The sequence below is a fragment of the Phalacrocorax carbo genome, chromosome 3 (assembly GCF_963921805.1).
Source record: "Phalacrocorax carbo chromosome 3, bPhaCar2.1, whole genome shotgun sequence".
Classification (NCBI taxonomy): Eukaryota; Metazoa; Chordata; class Aves; order Suliformes; family Phalacrocoracidae; genus Phalacrocorax; species Phalacrocorax carbo.
Window position 1 is genome coordinate 39872179 of NC_087515.1, and position 19936 is coordinate 39892114.

General features: G+C 42.1%; 1 long non-coding RNA gene across 1 annotated transcript in view; it reads left to right on the plus strand.

Annotated features, from left to right (window-relative positions):
- Positions 1 to 751: 751 nt before the first annotated feature.
- Positions 752 to 19936, plus strand: part of LOC135312841 (uncharacterized) — a 33048-nt gene continuing 13863 nt past the window's right edge. Inside the window, exon 1 of the long non-coding RNA XR_010372463.1 lies at positions 752 to 868. This is a non-coding gene — a long non-coding RNA (uncharacterized LOC135312841). The remainder of the gene's footprint in view (positions 869 to 19936) is intronic.

The following is a 19936-nucleotide window of genomic DNA, read 5'->3' on the forward strand; positions in this document are numbered from 1 at the left end:
ACAGGCTGCTTCAGCAAGGCGTTTCAACCCCATGCTCTGAAAGCCGACTCATTTCCAGGTTGCAAATATTCTGTGGTCTGTGGCGACCTTTTAAACTTCCCTAATCAAATTAAAAAGAGGCAACTTGCTGAATATAACCTCTGTAGAGTGGAAGACTTAAAATAGCTGTTTTTTTTTCTTTGCTCTTAAAATGTTCTGGCATAAGTTATTGTAACTTAATTTTCCATGATGGTGTCAACAACTCTTTTCTCCTTCACAGGCCATGCTCTCCTGCAGGGTCTGGCAGTTCACCCAGAGCTGTGGGGCTGGCTCCAGCAGAGACGGAAGGCTGGCCCCATGGCTTGGAGGAGCTGTGGGGCTTATCCTGCTTGGCCAGGAGAGCTGTGGGGCTTGGCCCTGTGGCACCCAGTTTGGGGAAAGCTATGGCACAGGCTGAGGCACCGAAGTAGGGGGCTGTGAGCAGAGCAGGGACCAGGCAGTGGCTGCCCCACCAGGGTGCAGTCCCACAGCAGTCCCCAAGCTGGGCCAGGGTCTCGCTCTTTTCTTGTGGGGGTTTCACTTGTATTAAAAAAAAAATCTGCTTTTCTAAAGAGAGGGAGGACTTTTGTGGGTGCACGGAAGTTAGGCATGTAGGAGAGCCTGTTTCTAGGCCCTGCTCTAGGAAATACGTAGGTTTTGATGCTATAATATTGTCATTGATAGTATCATTTGAGGAAAGTGAGAACAATATTTCTACCTGTAGGTGTTTCACCATGATACATTGTGCATGTGGAGAAGTAAAGGATGGACTGCAATCTCCATGGGTGAAAGTGGAACTGTGACCCTCCACCTTCTCTATGGCTGGCTGCCCTGGACTGCAAAATAAGTGGTAAGTCTCTGTCTTTATGTATGAATTACATTCTATCAGTGGAAATGTCTGTGTCAAGTGAAAGAGTGTGGGTTTTTTTGAAGTCTGAGCTTTGTTGGCTCAACGAGATAAAAATTAAACCCATTCAAATTCAGTTCAGCTTGAAGTGAAGGGGTTTTTCTTTTTTTCTTGTTTTCATTCAGCTGCCAAATTGAAAATGAATGGTTCACACAGTGCTACCTGACAGTTTGTTGGAAAAATAGTCTTCTGAAAAATGCAGAAGCTTGTTTTGTAAAAGATTTGTGGTTTGCTCTGTGGAAGACAAAATGCTTCATCCAGATTTGAATGAAAACTGTAGAAGGATTGCAGTAATTTAATAGGTTTTATCCCAAATCCCGTAACATTTTCTCTGTAGGTACAGCTACTCAAGCTACCTAATGAGCTCACTGTGCTGATCTAAATGCCCAGGCTCAAATGTCATTGAAAGTATAATGATGTTGTTAAAATGTAAACAGGATTTTTGGTTTCTGTGTTATAAACTACCTGAAACTTTTCAACTAAATGGGTTGTTCGTTTTCTACTGTGTTGTGCTTGAGGTGCTGCAGTTTGCTGTTACAGGAAATCAAGTATGTTCTACTTATTACAAGGAAGTTGTGGGGACAGAGCAAGGCTTTTTGGGTTTTGGTTTGTTTTTCTGTTTGTTTAAAACCATGGTTGTTAATATTGACCAAAGCTATAGTAGTTAAAAGTGTTTCTTTAGGAGAACTATGTTCATGTCTATGTATGAGCTTTCTTTCTGATTGAGGATACTTACCAAACTTACGTCAAAACCAAGTAGAAGCCTGTATGAGCCAGATCATTGTATCTTGATCCAGAGAACAAAACAAGAGCATGAAGCAGCTACAGAAAAAAGGCACATATGGAAAATATACTTTCAGGGTTGAATTTACTTCAAGTTTTAATTTTGAGTAAAAACTCCATTTGCTAATAGCCTTATTTCAGGTGGGCTGTAACCAAAATATACTTCGGTGTGAACAAGGCTAGTTGATATTGCCTCCAACTAGCCTGCAGGTAAACTTTATTTTGGTATAGCACCCCAACTCTTAAGGTAAGTACCATAGGGGGATTTTTCTGGTGGTGTTGAAAACTCAAGAAATACTTTTGTTTCTTCTGACTCTTTTACTATAATATTAAGATAATTATTTGCCATGTAGCATTCGTTGCATCTTCTTAACCCCACAAGTATAATGAACTGGCATTTTACTACTTAGCTGTTTCCTCTACTAGTGGTCTGCAAGGAGGTATGTTCCTGAAAGGTTACTGAAACCTGAAGAGAGAAAAAACCAAAACTGAACAACTGTATTTACTGATTTGTTTCAGCACTGCAAAGGTATTGCCCTTAGCCACTTTATTAAAGAAGCAGCTTTCTGGGAAGAACTGGTAGCATAAGAAATTACATCATGGGCCAGAAAGGAAATTTAGGAATTGGAGTAAAGACACCAGGGGCCACAGCTGGAGGTATGAAGATATGAAAGCTGGGATAAGTTTGAGGTTTCTCTAAGCTACACAGAGTAGAATTGAGAGTGAAAGAGACAAAAAAGCAGCTTAATATGAACATTATTTCCAGAAACATAGTTTTGTCTATGAAGTTTAAAACTTTCTTGATTCTGTGTGAAATGCATCTTAGCTGGAGTGGAAGAATGGTAGTCTGGGGCCAGATTTTTCTGAATCTCTGAAGACACGTTCATGGTGAGGCTTTTAGAGCTCAGTTAGGTAACAAAATAAGGATGAGACTTTCAAAAGAAGGAAGAATAGACTTTTACATGAGCTTCAGCATGCAGTAAGCTCACTTAAGCAAAACAGAGGTGACAAGCAGTTGTTAGTTCCTTCTTTGACCTTCACTGCAATAGTTTTATGTTCTGGCTTAGACAAAAGCCTATTTCCCCCATCAGCTCTGTTTTGAGAAAACAAAAAATTGAACGAAATCCCAGTGTTGAGTCTTATTACAGTTTTGCTGTTCAAGAACCCTGATGTTAGCAATGCTCTTTTCAAGCTGCTCTGTGAGTATTTTTCTTCCCCGATCACTTTCTTCTTTTTCTTGGGTCTGTTTCCAGCTGAGCTTCATTGTGTTTTCACTGGAGTTTTTGGCTGAGTACCATTCATACTTACCCAGCCCTTACAGTAGCAGAGTTTAGTTAACTCCCGCTTCTTACGTTGTCCGTCATACAGTATGTGGCCTATCCGTCTATTCTCTTAAGAGACCTACCTGTGCATGTGTGTCTCTGTTCATACAAACAGTGTGTCATAATTCAGTACACACCACTGAGTGGTTGTAGCTGATGGTAGCAAAAGCAAACTGGTTGTGTGTGTTTATGTGTGTAAGTACAGACTTTATTAGAACTAGCTGCTTTAGAAAAACTGCAGATTCATATTATATTAAACTCTTACAGTAACTGGTCTCCTGGAACAGTACATTTGTTCCTGTAATGGGCTTTAGATTTGCACTTGATATTAAAGTTCTGCTTGTAAATAGTTTATAAAAAGTTAATAATTAAGAAGTGCTACAGGTTATAAACAGCTTGGCTTGAAGCATAGACTCCACACAGATCCCTAAGGACTAAATAGCCATTTGTTTAGATACACCTCGCACTTGGATAGCTTACCTTTGTGTTTTGGAGTTATTCACCTCTCTGCCTCTACCTTCCTTCCCTCTTCACAAAACTGGCATGTTGTTATAGTGCCTTAATGGAAAAATTGTTCTGGATGGACAATAGAAATGGAAACCATCCTTTAAAAAATGTTATTTATTTATTTATTACTTCTGTTAGTTGTATTATCAAGTGAAATTAAACTCTGCGCTTAACTAATCGGAATTTTCTCACCCAATTTTTGTATCTCTCTGTCAGTGCAATATTACATTTCCTGTGGTTAAAAATGTGCTTGAATCTTAGGCATGTCATACCTATTGTAATGATTAAACACCTTTACGGAGATTGACTTTTTGGGGTCATTGAGAGAGGAAACATGCTCATCAGATCTACTTGCTGAGGTATGCTGTTTCCCTGTGTGTTGTCACTGTGCCATGGATTTGGATAGGGGGGACTCATGTAAGAAGTCACAAGCAACTGTCTCAGGTTATGTACCTGCACCCTACCTGGCCCAGGACTGGACGTCGAGACCAGCAAATTGCTGGTGCAGCTCGTGCACTTGGTGTAATTATGTGTTTGGCTGACAAGTGGGGAAGTTTCGCTACTCCCTCAGACAGTAATTGTCTTCAATCTCCATGTTTTAAAGTCTTAACTAATGATCCCTAAGATGGACTTCTCCCCAACCTCATTAACTAATTAAACAATTCAAAATAAAGAGTTATTCAGGCTGCAAAATATTGCTGAGAGGGCCTTTAGTGCAAACATTAGCATTTCTGCAGAATCCATAATCATTAGAAAACAGAAGCACGATGCCCCAGACAGTCCTGTCTTTATCATTTCAATATGCTCTGCTATTACACATTAGCACATTTTATACAGCACCTCTCCCGAGTGTACAGGTCTCTGCCCCTCTGCACATCATGCGTTGCTGCTTGCGTCTGTTCTTTTCTCCGTGCCCCTCTGCAGTGAGGGGTGTGGGAAAAGCACAAGTAGTATCATTGGTGTCTTGCTGCTGTGCTGCAGTTTTACTGCAACTTGTTTGCAAGTGTGTGATGCTTGACATTTTGAAAGGGATTTTTTTTTGTTGTTCCTCTCACCGGCAGGGAGAGCAGGATAATACTTTGACTGAATAATAATAGTGTGTACTTTCTCTCCAAGTATGCCTTGCAAAACAGCTTGTTGTCAGACACTGAAAAGCTACCAGAGGGGGAAGGTGAGGAAGTGAACGCGAATAGCATATTACTATTTTCAGGAGGGCAGGGAAAATTTGAAGGGGAGAAGCATATTAGTGGGGAAGTTGTCCAATAGAGCATGTTATGCTGCATATCGTTTTCCTAGACTCTGCTAACTATCTGAAAACAGTGAGAATATGGTTGAAGTTACGATGGTGCACAGTATTTTGACAGTGATGTAGAGAGTGACTGATTCAAATCTTTCAGGCGGACTAAATACAAAGTGAAGTTAACACGCAAATGCTGTGGTTTTTACCCTCCCTAGAGTTGGCAATAGCTCTCCAGTAATTTTTTCAGTTTGTGCCAGACACCACTTAAGAATAATCTTGAGTGATTTGGATGAGTTTGGAGCAGGTAAGACCAAAGTTTGAATAATCTGTATGGAGAGAATAAGCTGAGTTGCAAAACATTGAATTGGAAGCTCTGTCACCATTTGCTTTGCCAAAACTGACCCCATCTTTGGAAAACTAGCACTATCCAGCATCCCTGTGGAACTCAATAAATTTAAGGCAACTTTCAAGAAAAAGCAGTCACTTAAAGCACCAAAATTATTGTCTTAAGCAAAGGAGGTATACGACCTTTGCAGTAATGTCTGTGGATCTATGCCTAATCTTGTTAGGGCTGCTGAAAGCCATGGGCCAGCCCTGCTCCTCATCAGACAAGAAAGAAAGAGATTCTGATTTGATCAGTGGAGTGAGGGAAGGAGAACTAGTCTGTCCCAGCCCCCCGCCTACACAGATCTGCGCAGATGCTCTGCCTATACCTTGTCCTTTCCTGCACACATGCCTGAGGCTGCCTGCAGAGGTTGCAGCCCTACTGTGCTGCAGCCCCAGCTGTGGACATTTTCCTACCAGTTTCTGTTTTAACACAACTTAGTTGGGATTTTTTTTTTAATTTATCTTTAAGGTGCAGAGCTGAAATCATAAGCTTTAAACAAAAGGTCACTTTTTATTTATGTGCACTTTATGAGTGCACTATTATAATAGCTCTTTGGATGTTAACTTTTATTTATGCTTAGCTTTGATGTAGCCATATGCAAAACATTGGAAGTGCAGTTGGGGAAACAGAAAGGGCGAGTGAAAAATAGCCGTAAGCCTGAGCTAGGCTCTCAGTTTTATAAAATGCTGTTTTAATGAACAGGGATTGTTGTAAGTTGTCTCCCTGTTGAAGGTTCTCTAGAGAAATAGTGAACAAAATTAATGTACGCAATGTGCTACCATTCCTATAATTCAGTGATCATAACTATTTTTCATAAAACTGTGCTTTAACATGGCAAGCTGCTTTTTAGGATGTGAAGTGTGGATTTAGGATGTATTTTCAGCATGTTTCACAGGTGTTCGTCGCTGTCTTTTCTTCATTGCAAATCTACATTAAATACTAACCAAGGATTAGACTGTTCAGTGCCAGAAAGTGGTCATAATTAAGAAAAGACTGATCATACCGAGTCAGACCCAAAGGTTCATGTAATCGTGCATTCAGTGTTGGGTATTGGCAGATAACTATGAAGGAATATAAGATGGAAGCATAAATTTTGAACTGCACATCCCATAAAAAGTCAATTCAGACTTCACAGAATTCACAGCTTTGTTTTGAGCAGATGTCTCTCTTAAAAAAAAAATTAATATTATTGTCAAAGGGAGATACTAAGAAGTACATTGAGGACAGCTCTGTTATGTTCAGATCACAAAGGCTATTGTATTGCCAGAGTCGGCTCCAGAGCTGGAGTCAGATTTTTAATGATGTAAATCCTAGTGGTTCCACTGACTGGAGAAAGCTCTGTTGATCTGTTTGGGTCAAGGACGTAGCCTGTAACTTTTATGCCATTAAAGCTTATCTAAGTTTTGTGTTACTCCTTGGTGGATTTTATGGTGATGTTTTCATAATTACACAGATCCTTAGGGTAAGCTCCCATCTGATAAGCCTTTTTAATTGCTTTTGAACTCTGTAGGGCAGTAAAGTCCATACTTATTAATAAATGATTGAGTCACTCAAAGCGGACACAAACACTCTCAAATACATTATTCTTTCATATTGCTCTTTGAACTCTGTCTCAGCTTCTTGACCCTTTACTCATAGCAAAGATTACGCATGTTCAGTGAAACCTATTTGTTGCCTTGCAGTCTGTATCCCCATCTCGGCAATGTGATGGAGAGAGTTTCAGTCTTCCAGACTGCCAGATCATTTAATCATGGGGTTCATAGGGCTGCCCCCTACCCACCAGCCGCAAACTCTCAAGTTGAACTCATTTTCTGCCAACAGAGAGCTCAGCAAAATAGGGGCTATCAATATTAGTGGTGGGAGAGGCTTACTGAAAACCATCTTTTCGGTTCCTTGCAGATGGGGGACGGTACCATACTGTCATTTTTTTTTCATCCTTTGTCTAGGTAGTTTCAGAAAGACTTAATAAGGCTCAGCTGTTTCCCTTGGGAGATTATTCCACAGCCTAATATACCCACTTTTGCTAAATGTTTCCAGATAGCCATATCTTCGCCCCACCTCTGTGCTCAGTTTCATCCCATCACTTCTAGTTAGTTATACTTCCTTGAGCCAGCTGATAAAAAAATCTTTCCCATTCACAGGGAAAAAACACCTTTCTTCTTTGGGAGGAAGAATCCAAGGCTTGACTTAAGATGAAGATTCTCCGTTTCTGGTGTCTAAGGAAATTCCTTTCTTACTCTCCCCTTTCTGGCAAGAGATGAGAAGTGTTAATAGTTGGAGGTGCTTCACACAAACACCCCAAGTAATCTGTCTACTGATTATTATAAGTACTGTATTCTACTGTAGCATTAAGTAGTTATGGAATAATGATGAGTACATCCTGGAAGGTACTGTAATATGTCTTCACCCTTATCCTTTTGCCAGGTTAAATTCTATCTACATCAATCCTGCAAGAGAGGTCCTTGAACACCAGCTCAATTTCATTGGTCAGTGATTTTTTTTGAGTGCGCTCTACCAAATGCACTTGAGTCTCTGAACAAGGTGAGTGTGAACTCAATCATACCCCTTCCTCAACACCCAGGGAGGCCTGTCCTGTGCCAGGGACAGTCTGCAATGGTGGTGGTGGTGGGACACATTTGTTTTCTGAAACAGATCTTTCAGTCTAAAACTAATGTAGCTGAGTCTTGGCTAAGCACTGAAATGTGCCATGAGAGCAGCTATAATTTCAGATGCATGTTGTTGCTGGAAGTGATTTGATGCTGTCGTTTTTGTTCACCTTTGTAGGCAGCCACAAATTAATAAAGCTGCTGCTCTCCCTGAAGTTGAGTGAAGTCTCCTGAGGCAGGAGATGCTCTGTGTGTGCAGCTTGTTTTGTTTTAAATCTAGGTACTTGTTTTTTGCTTTCAGTGCTGACAAACCACTACAAGACAGCATATATCTATTGATCAAGACTTCTTTAGGGAATGCCCATATATCTGAGATCATAGCAGGCAAGCGTTGTGGGTTGGTTGGTTGGTGGGTTGGTTTGTTTGTTTCTCCAGAACTTTTTTGAATTTCAAATGTATACCAACAACTTCTAATACAATACTGGTATCTGTCTCATTCAAAGTGGGTTTTAATTCTACATTCATTAGACTGATATCAGAGCATCTGGAAAAGTATGGAAATGGACAAGATACCTTTCAGACTGTGATTCAGAAAGGTTTATCTCTGTTTAGTAGTGCTGTGTCTGGCCTTTTGTGTGATGCGTTACCCAGGTGCACTTTCAAGCTGAAGAATAAAACAGTCTCTGCATACTTGCCTTCTTTCCCCTCCGCATAGTATCTAAGGATAATGACCACCTATGTGGAGAGCTACTTTGGGGGAGCAATAGTGGGATGGAAAACAGCAGGGCAGGATTTAGGTATGTGTAGCTGTTAGGCAAGAAAATGGTATTGTCTTCTTGAATTGCTTGGGCACGAGCCTTATCCTGAAAGCAGATATCTAAGGCAGACTGGCATATAAACAGGGCATGCCATACTGGCCAGCGTCCTGTGTCCCCTGCTCATGCTTTATGTGTTTTCACAGAATCACATATTCTTTGATGCCAGATAACTTTGCAAGGATATTCTCCAGCTCTGGCAATCCTAAGGGCCTGCTGCTGGCTCCCTGAGGTGGGCCTGACCAGCGGGTCTCTGCACTCAGATCCCACAAGCTGGGACTGGGCTGTGTAGGTAATGCTACCATTTTCTCACCTGCTTTGAGCATCTGGCTTCAGCTTGACCTTGCTATAGGATAGTCTCTGGGATTAGGAAGTTTTGCAGACTTCAGGTGCTGGAAGGCTCTGGCAGGCTCTGGCTGCTGGAAATGAAGGATTTGTGTATCTTTGCAGTAGTACAGCCGCTGTGCAGTGGCTTTGTGTGTGTCGGTGTGGGAATAAGTCATGTAAATGGAGTAGATTAAGTGATCAGGTTTTAGGTGCAACTCCCTGCAAGTAGGTGTTATGTTTTGACTAAACAGTGGTAAGGAATCGCTCCCACCTTTTTGCTCTGTATGAGCTCTGCTTTGTAGAGTATGATTTGAACCTACCAACTCTGACTTTACTCAGACTGTACTGACAACAGTATTAAGGTCTGTCTTTTATTCTCCTCTAGTTTGGCTCTGCTTTCTCCTTTCTGTGCTTCTCCCTTATAATGTAAAAGTCAGTAGAAATGGCCTCCTGGAGGGAAGACTATGTCCTAGAAGATACACTTCCTATATTTAATCATCCTTGGAGCTTTTATTTTGCTAAAGGACTAAAGTGACAGCATTTAGAGAATAATTATATGAAACACCATGTGTGTGAGCAAAGTGTGAAATGTCTCCAGTACCAACTGAAGCTATAGATATTTTTATTAAATATTAATGCCATGCATTGATGAAGGGTTTGCCAAGCAGATGTTAAGCTGGTCTTTGTGGTAATTTAATTGAGCAAGGAACATTTCCTGCCATTTTTATCAATGTCAGGCTTTACATGACATTTTAAACTAAAAATATAAAACAGAGGGAAAGAGAGAGAGAAATAATTAATAATCAGTTTCCATTCATGACTATCTGTTAATATTTCCCTTCAGAGGATTTAATGTTTCTCCGGAATGTTTTTCTTGGAGGCCGATACGAATCTGAGCTAACGTAGACTCTGTGCAAATTCTTCCACAGGGCCTCTGTCTGGAGACTGGCCCACTCCTGCTAATGCTATTCTTACTTTTCTATTTGTAAAAAGATGATGATGATAATAAAAGCAAACCTTAAATTATTCTGAACACTCTGACTATGTGGGGCTCTGAAAATATCTGTGGATAGAGCCCTTCTTTCCTCCTTGGAGCATCACTCAATGCTTAAATGTCACAGTGGGATCTTCCTGTACAAAAATTACAGATTGATTAAACTTACTGACATTATGCCTCTGCAAAGTGCAATGTCTTAACAAGATTTAGCATTATAAAGCATTTGGTTATATACAACTCGTTAAGCAAAAATAAATAAGAAAAATAATAAAACAAAAAGGCAATTGAAATGTCTGTAGGTCAGGTGCAACATAATGAGCCCATTCATGAAATATCACTGAAGGCCCCCTCCTCACAAGTATGACATTATTTACGTGGAAAAAGTGCAGTCACACTTCTACCTTGTGCATGTTGTTTTAAATTTATGAAACTGGTTTTTTACCCCAGACGTAAGTAGGCTTGTCTCAGCTATGTTCCCTAGAGACAGTGTCTGCCCCCCTGCCCCGTGGGCAGGTGATTGCTGTGGTTAAGGTGACCAATTCTAGCTCCAGCAGGAGAAGGAAAAAATAGATCATAATAAATCAAATCATGGTAAAGCTGAGATGAAATGAAAAATCACCAGCTTGGTTTGCGGGTTTGACCTGCCTCCTTGTAATGGCACAGGGCATTCCATCAGCTCTGGAAACTTCTGTAGGCACTTCTAAAATAAGCTACATCTGTGTTAGAGCCCCAGAACTATGCTCTTCACCCACTCCATGCTGTACTCTGCCCCTGCCACGAAGGAGGTATGGCAGATTCTTTTGATTCACTGGATGCATCTGAGAGGGTCCTGCTTAAGGCAAAGAAGGTGCATGTACTGGCTGGCTACTGTAATGAGATATCGAAGGTTTGATCCAGCAAAGGATCATCATGCTCGTTCCTGATTTCCAGTTAAATCACTATAAGCCCAGCTCCTAGAGAAGAGCAAAGACGACTCCTTGATGAGAGAACAGATAGTTGAAGGGGAAAGCTTGTCTCCTTTTACCTCCTAAAAACAAGTAGTTGACTGTAATAAGTTCAAGGGTAAAGCATGAAACGGATAACTTTGGCTTCTACACTTGTTGCCACTGACTTGTGTGGCTGTGTGCAAGATTGCCTACAAGGAGGGAAAATGGAGAGGGGGATGCAATTCTGCATCTACTTCTGTGCCAATGTTTGCGACTGATGCGGGAATGTGGCAAGTGTTGACTGCCAATACCTTGTTTAGTAAGGTCTGCACCAAACCCTGATGTTGTACAGATGTTATGCATGCAGCACAAAAACATGGAGTTTCCCGTATTGCCTGTAGAATAAACTCAAAACGTCATTTTCATGTAGTACATGTGCTCAGAGATAAAATACTGGTTTCTTCCCAGTGCTCTATGCAAGAGAGAGTTATTTTAAATGCCCAGAATGGTGTTAAATTTTCTGTGAATTGTCCTACTAGATTGGTTCGAGATCACTGTGTCTGGTTGACAGGATGAGGATGAGAAAGCTATTTATCAGACTTGGAAGCTGGCCTAAGGCCTGGTCAAACTATTTATTTCCTGATCAAACTATTTCTCTATTCTTTTTTTGAAAGAAGGGGAAGGCTTAATACTTACTTGAGGTTGCTTATTGTCCACTTAGTATTTTTCCACTCATTTGACAAGTCAGCAGAGTGCTGAGCAGTACGTCTGACAAACATGAAAAGAATAATGAAATGCTGCCCAAATACCCAGTGTTCCGCAAAGTAGCAATTGACAGAATTATTCCCCAAACTCTGCAACGAGCTCTGAGTTTCTCTATCATGCCTGGTGTCTTTCCAGCTTCTCTCACACTTATTTAATACCACTTGGCTCTATTCATTGCAATGTCTGCAGAAAACACTCTCCAAGAGGCTGCAAGACAATGAGAATGTTTTGTATTCTGTAGGAGTCTGTGTGTCGTAAAGAAACAGAAAACCAAGGAAGGCGCAGGCAGAGCTGCTGTGTGTTGCAAATATCTAGTGACCTTTTTGGAGGCCAAAGATTCATCTCGTAGTTTGCATCTCAGGTCTTGGAAGTAATCAGCAGATGTTTTCCCAGCAGGTTTTCTGCCCAAGATCCTGGCTGTAAGTCATGTGGCTAATGCTGAGTCAGCATCCTTGATTCAGTGATGCTGTAGCTTAAATGGGCTTAAAAACTCCCAAAGTTCCAAGAAAGTGGTTCACCACTGACTCTTCTGAACTCCCCATTTTACGAGCACTGAGAATTGGAGGTTCTGCTCTCTCTGAAAGTTGAGCTTTTCCTTTTATCAGCAGAGGCATGTCAGTAGCAGGTAGAACTCCACACTTTATGCTTCACATGGCTTGTGACTTTTCTTTTTAATTTTTCCTACCAGAGTGAAAATGGCTTTGAGTATGCAACGCTTTCTGGGGTTTGGTGCAAAAATTGGAGGATATGGGATTCTTGGGCAGGAGGTAAAAATGAGGGTGAAAAAGGAGGTCCAACATCAAAGGCTTCCCCATCTCTTCTTTTTCTGAATTATAGCAAACTCCTGGAGGTTTTTCAGGAAATGTAAGCCATCTGCATCTCACTTGATCTTGTCAATCATTGTATAAGGAGGCGTTTTCACTGTATAAAAAGGAGTTCAGGCCCTGTGTCCAGCTGTCAGTGTCCCGTCAGGTATGGCTTCCCAGAAGGATGAAAGGTAGTATCAATTGCTTTCTGTGTTGGTGTTTTTTCTGATAGAGAAACATATGGTGCATTTCACTGTTCAGAGTTTATACTCCCCATATGATGGGCACACAGCTCCCATTAAGTTTAATGAGACTTACATGCACAAGGGGGGCATATAGGCCACATCATGAAGCTCTGGGTTTTTACTGTTTTGTGTTACAAGCTGTGATAAATTAATATATATCTTACTGCCTACTTCAGTCTGCCAGCTCCAGTGTATTTTACCATAGTTATTTTGACTGTTAGCTATACTGTACGTCTTGCTTAGGGGGCTGTCTGGTGGGGAAGACAGGCCAAGCTACTTGGCCAGAGGCTTGACTCTGAGTCAGAAAATGAAGTGGGGTGTTGAAAGGTACTCACAGGACACTGCGAGCAACCCAAAAGACTATGCATTATGGACACTGAAGGGGACAGATCAGCATCTGGTATTTCTTGCCCAGGTTCCTGACTCCACTGCTTTGTTTCTGAGTGGAGTGTATTGCTAAGATATTTCTTTTCAGCAAGCTCCTGAAGAGTTAAACCCTAAAGCAAGATATCTGATGAGAATATTGCTCTCTGGAGCACACGTCTATGCAACTGGGGATTTGACAGGATGCTTCTAGCTTATAATAGGTAGGCTGTAGATCCAGCATTGCAAAATAAGGATCCTAACCAATGAGTGTCTGTGCCAGGGAGGTCAGGCTGACAGTGCCTGAACCTTGCTTGGGTTCAGAGACCTGACCAGGCGTGGGGAATCCAAAGCCCAGTACTGGCAGTGCAGGCTGGTGTCTGATTGCAACAGATAGCTGAGCCAGACCTGTAAAACAAGCTTTTTACAAACACAAACAACAAGCTGCTTTAGGGTGCAGAATGCATGTAAACCAATGGTAAGTATGGATTACATGTCCCATCTTTTGTACCAATTTCACAAAGAATGTATTTGTTCCAGTCTGTGAGAGTGTTAGTGCAAGCAGTAATGCCTCATGCACATGAGCTCTGGACATCTGCAGCTTGGTCCCAAGGCAGAATACAAAAGCCCAAAGAGGATTTGCAACTCTGCTGCTGTCTATGCAGCAACCAGTGGCAAGGCTTTTGTCTGTAAGGCCTGAATTTGCTTGGAGTATGGCAGGGGTAAAAGACTAATTTCAGCAGTTCAAAACCAGAAAAATGTAGAGCCATTAATAAAATTGATAAAACACATATTTAAAAGGAGCTTTGAGCAAAGTCTAGAATCTATCCTTTATTTTGGTAAGAAAATTATAATAGGGAGCATCACCTGTTAAAACAACCATGCAAATACTTCAGTGCAAGGTACTTGGCTCTTTTATTGTCTTGTCTGCTGATGGCTGTGTGTACATTTGGACAGATACGTACTTTAGTATGTGTAAACTTCCCTTTCAAGCTGCTGGCAAGGTTTATCATAGGTTTATGAATTCCATTTTTGTAAAAGATGGTGGTGGTCTTGTGGGGTTTTTTTTCCTGCTTGAGCAGAAATGTGTCTTAAAATCTCTTAAGTTACATTGTTCAAGTACTGAAATTTAAACAGGATAGTAAAGCTGGAAATTAGAAGGTGCATCAGATGAACACATGGCTTACTGATTGTCCAGGGCTAGGCTAAGGTTGTGGTCTTTCACACTGGAAAAATTGAGACCGGGATAAAACTGAAGGGGGAAATAAAAGAAACAGGAAAAGGTGAAGAAAAAGATGTCATAGGCTAGAGAATGATTATTTCAACATATTTGTTACAATGGCCATGAATGTGCTCACTCAGTTGTTGAGGGATTTTGCACGAAGGCTTGGTAGGCCAGTCTCATACATGAATGGTGTATGTGTGATTGTTGCACAGGTAAGGCCATATCCACTTTATACCTACAGAGTTCAATGAGGTAAACTGTAGGGATGAAAACCATATGCATATTTATTTTTCTTTTGCTAGAGTCCATACTGGAAAAAATTTCTTGGCCACTGCAGTAGCAAGAAAAGAAAGAAATGCCATATTTTCTTGTCCTGACATGACTGCATGCTGTAACCTTAGTTCTTCAGTTTAAATACTCCAAGATCATCAGAAACTTGAACCTGAATGAACCACTTAGCTCTGATATGATGAGAGACCATGATTGACCTTAATGTTACAGACAGAAATGTCTGAGCTTATTGCCAGATTTCCTTGTTTGAAGGTTGCTTTCTTCTGCTGTTGCTGAATTTTCAGAAGGTCTCAGTTTTATTCCCTGTATAAGGATTAGACCTTCCAAAGCTTGGGTGCCCCAGCCTCTCCCCTGCACAGCCACTTTTTTAGCAGTGCTCAATAGCTGTTTGACTTGAAAGGTGTTGCTCTGGAAAAAAAGGATCCTGTTAAGACTGGGCAGGGAGGAGAGGACGGTTGACGCAGTGACCTGCCTTCTGGTGAGGTTCATCCTTATTGCGGTGTGCTGCTGCAAGAGGATGTGTGAGGCCAAGGTGTTTGCAGTTAGCACAGTTCTGAGCTGGGTGATTCAGTCCTGATAAGAAACCAGAGAGCTCCTCTGGGTCTGTCCAGAAAAAAAAAAGAAAAAAAAAAAACAAAACAAAAAAACCCCACCTTTGGAGCTCAATACCATTTTAATTAGGGGAATAAAATGTCCTCTGCATAGGAAGCAATTTTTGACATCTTTCTTTTTGCTGTGATGCAGTTATCAAGGACTGCATTCATTTTTTTTTCAATTAATATTGCATTTTAATGTTGGAATTCAGACATTTCAACACTCTCTCCCACAGCATCCTCCTAGAGAAGTTGGCGGCTCATGGCTTGGACGGGTGTACTCTTCACTGGGTTAAAAACTGGCTGGATGGCCGAGCCCAGAGAGTTGTGGTGAACAGAGCTAAACCCAGTTGGCGGCTGGTCATGAGTGGAGTTCCCCAGGGCTCAGTGTTGGGCCAGTCTTGTTTAATGTCTTTATCAGTGATCTGGATGAGGGGATCGAGTGCACCCTCAATAAGTTTGCAGACAGCACCAAGTTGGGTGGGAGTGTTGATCTGCTCGAGGGTAGGAAGGCTGTGCAGAGGGACCTGGACAGGCTGGATCAATGGGCTGAGGCCAACTGTATGAGGTCTAACAAGGCCAAGTGCCGGGTCCTGCACTTGGGTCACAACAACCCTATGCAATGCTACAGGCTTGTGGAAGAGTGGCTGGAGAGCTGCTTGGCAGAGAAGGACCTGGGGGTGTTGGATGACAGCTGCCTGAACATGAGCCAGCAGTGTGCCCAGGTGGCCAAGAAGGCCAACAGCAACCTGGCTTGTATCAGGAATAGTGTGGCTAGTAGGAGTTGGGAAGTGATTGTGCCCCTGTACTCGGTACTGATGAGGCCGCACCTTGAATATTGTGTTCAGTTTTGGGCCCCTCAGTACAAGAAGGACATTGAGTTGCTGGAGGGTGTCCAGAGAAGGGCAACAAAGTTGGTGAAGGGTCTGGAGAGAAAGTCTTATGAGGAGCGACAGAGGAAACTGGGGTTCTTTAGTCTGGAGAAGAGGAGGCTGAGGGGAGACCTTATCACTCTCTACAGTATCTGAAAGGAGGTTGTAGTGAGGTGGGTGGTGGTCTCTTCTCCCAGGATACTAGCGATAGAATGAGAGGAAATGTCTTCAAGCTCCATCAGGGGAGGTTTAGATTGGATGTAAGGAAGAATTTATTTGCTGAGAGAGTGGTCAGACGTTGGAACAGGCTGCCCAGAGAGGTGGTGGAGTCACCATTCCTGGAGGTATTTAAAAGATGTGTAGACGTGGCACTTCAGGGCATGGTTTAGGAGACATGGTGGTGTTGGGTTGATGGTTGGACTTGATGATCCTAGAGGTCTTTTCCAACCTTAACGAGTCTATGAGAGAAAGCAAAACTAATAGTGGCTTGGTTCAAAACTGCTCCCAGATATAACACTGGATTTTTTTTTTTTTTTTTTTTTTTTAGTTTTTGGGCCTAACTGAAAATGTTAAAACTGCAGCATTGGTGAACCAAATGTAGCTGGGATTACTCAGCTTCATACAGTGAAAACTCAGAGTTGGGCTGCACCAAAATATGAGTGGAGCAGGTAGTTTGTGGTGCTTTTGAATATTGGGTTTTGTGCTTTCAGAACACATTTGCTTCCACTGTTCAGCCTTGTCCCTGTGGTGCTGGCGGCTGGAAACACATCTTCTGAAATGGCAGGTTAAGTTGTCATGTAACCGCCTCATTTTGGTGATTTAAAGCTTCACAAAAAAATGCCAAGTATTGAAAACTTCCTTCCTGGTAAGAATCCTATTAGTTGGCAACCCTTTCTTCCCTGAACCCCTACCCCCCCGTCCCATCTTGTCCAGGGAAGTTTGTACCTGCTGAAATATCTTGCTTTGCCCGAAATCGCCCCTTCTGTTAAGAGGAATGATTTAGCACTGCCCCCATTTGCATTAAAAGCCATTATGTTCCTAGGGAGAATGTCTTCTAAAATCAGGAATGGCAAAATCTTGACAGCTGAGTGACCTTTGTAGTCTGTCTGATACTACATAAACGCAGAAACTTTCATCCTTTTTAAAGTCCTACATTTTCTTTCTAGCCACATGTCTGACTAAAACAAATATTAAAAAACCAAACTAACTACGGCCTGTTTATTTTCTCAAATAAATGCATCCAGATAAAGCTAACATCAGGGCATTTGTCTTCTGTCAGGAAGGGATACAGCAGTACAGACATGAACATTTTGGGGTGGCATAGCCACTTTCTTGTGTGTTGTCACGTTAGTTTGGCTGTAGCCCAACTTTAGTAGCCTCCACTGCTTGCTCTGTACAAGGGTGACAACACTGTGTCAGCAGCTGACATCTCGTGGAGCAATATTCTCTTTTTTTGAAGAAAAGAAGGGATCTTATTTGGTGAATCAAAGTATAGTTATAGCCCCAAGATTGATTTCTCTTCCTTATCCTCAGCTGCCCTGGAAAGGTGACTGTGAGGCAGATTCTCAAGTTCTGTTAGTTCATCTATCTCCAGTTAAAATGACCTTGGCACTCAAGCCCTTATATTTTCCAGATACTGTGAAATATGTTTGCTTGTTGTAAAATTTCTTTGTGTTGTGGTTTTGAACACTCTGTAATAGGCAAAACAACAACTTTCCATTTTCCTAGAACTACTCAGCTGCATCCTTTTGAGATTATTTATTGAAGGCGGATACATTAACAGTTAACACTGGGTTTAATTTTCCCCCCCTCTCACAGCAATTGTTGATTCCAGCTCTTCTGATTTTGATGAAGACTGGCTTTGCTGGCAGCCTGTGGCTGGCACAACTACAAAGCTGATTTCAGGAACCGTAGAGGTTTATTTAGATTCCTTAAATGTTTTGGCTTGATGGTATCGTGGGTATTTTGAAACTTTTGAAGCCTTTTCAATTCCTAACAGCACCAGGCAGGCAGGCATAGAAACACACAGAGACTAGGAAGAGTGTGCCATCTTTGCTTTGTTCTTCAGGCCTGTAAGTATCCCCAAGTGGGCAAATCAGGCCAAGCACAAAAAGAAATAATAATAGCAACTGGTAGATGGGGACCACATTCTTCCCCTCCCTCAGGAGATGATGGAGAAAGATGGATGATTCTTTGTGTGCCTCCCTTAGTGCAGTTTGCATTGGTGGAAGGGGTAGTGCAGCTGTGAAATTTGGAGCCTGTGCATAAATGCTGATTCTTGTGCTCTGGAGATCAGGTATGAGCATGGAAGCTGGCTCCTGGGCCTTGGCTTGCCTTTTGCCCACAGGTAGCTCAGTGCTTTTTCTCTGTCCCTGTGCTATGTGCTGTTTGGATTTGTACACAGAAAATTTCTGTTTCCTGCTGCTTTACCATTGATATTTTGTTTGGGTCTTCTGGTGGGGGCGGAAATGCATGTGAAGGAATGCTGGGAACTGGAGTGAGGGAAGGGCATGTGGAGGCAGAAATCTCTGGAAGAATGTTTTTTGCGTGCTACATCTGCATGTTTGGTACTGGAAAGTCACGTGCAGATGCTGCTTGAGCTGAGGAAAGGTAACAGTTTTGCATAACAGGGATGTTTTTATACCTAATGTTATAAAAGTGATCTTTTTTGGAATAACTAGGCAGAAATAGCCACAAATACTTCTGATCCATTTTAAGAATCCATACTTGGCTCCTAAAAATCTTCCAGTGATTTCTTGTTAATGCAGTGAGTTATATTAAATGCCTGAGCTCCTGCAAGAGAAGTCAAGAAGAAGCAATGATGCTGTATTGGGCTACGCAACCTGAGGTAGTTTGGATTTTGCCTGCTCTGTCCTCAGGTGCTCTTGTCCCTGCCCTCAGCCATTCCCCACACACTGGATGTGATGTGCTCTCCTTGGGCTAAACCACAGGTCTCACAAAGCTACTCCTCTGCATGACTGTGTGAAAAGGGACTAATGAATGCAGTTAGCTTCTAAAACCTTGAGCCTTCACACCTCCAGTTGTATAGCTGAAGGATTTGGGCAGCTGTGGGAAAGATGGGAGGGTGTAACCACTGGCTGCTTGGTCATTCTGCTGGGATGCTGCAGGGCACCTCTGCTGTGCTGAACCCAGGAACAGGCTCTTGGCCTCTTGGTTGGATCGGAAAGTGATGTCTTGCATAGGCAGAGCAAGATGGGTCTCTCACTCCATTGTCTTTTTAGTGTAGCTGAATCCTGTTGCTACCTTGTCGCTGGTTTGGCAGCTGCTCAGATGAGGCTGCGCTAAGGCACTTGCTTTTTCTGACTGTGTGCCTAGGTATATGGCTGTGCAGAAGTGTCTCCTGCTCAGACCTGGTGGTCTCTGCACAGGCGAGGCTGCCCCTGCTATGCTGAAAGTAGCCTTTCCTTTTGTTTTAGGTATTGTGAGTGTTGGGGATGCTGCTTTTGGGAGGTATTTTGGTAGCAGTGCTGAATGGATGTAGCAAACTCCCCTGCAGAACAGGAAACTGTCGATAAGCAACAACTGGGTTCTTCTGAACTGGTATATATAATACCGGCAAATAATTATTTTAAGGCATGCTGAAAGGCTGTTAAAATTATAATTGATTTTCCCCTGCGAAAGAGTGATTAGAAACAGAATACATTATTAGCACAGTTCATAATAGTTAGGCCTGTCTTCTGTAGTTAAACCGGAACTGTATGGGGACAGGACAGGCCTGAGAATAGAAACAGTGGCTGTTGCATTAGAAAACAAAACAGTCCCCACCTTTCCTTTGCCCTCCTCCCCAAAACCCGGATCTGTTCAGATTTTAGCAAGGACCCTGTGTCAGTTAGCTCCAGTGACCACTGGATGTAGCTATTGCTTCACAGAAATACAGCCAAGTAGACACCTTTCTGCCTCTTCTTTGAGAAGACTTGAC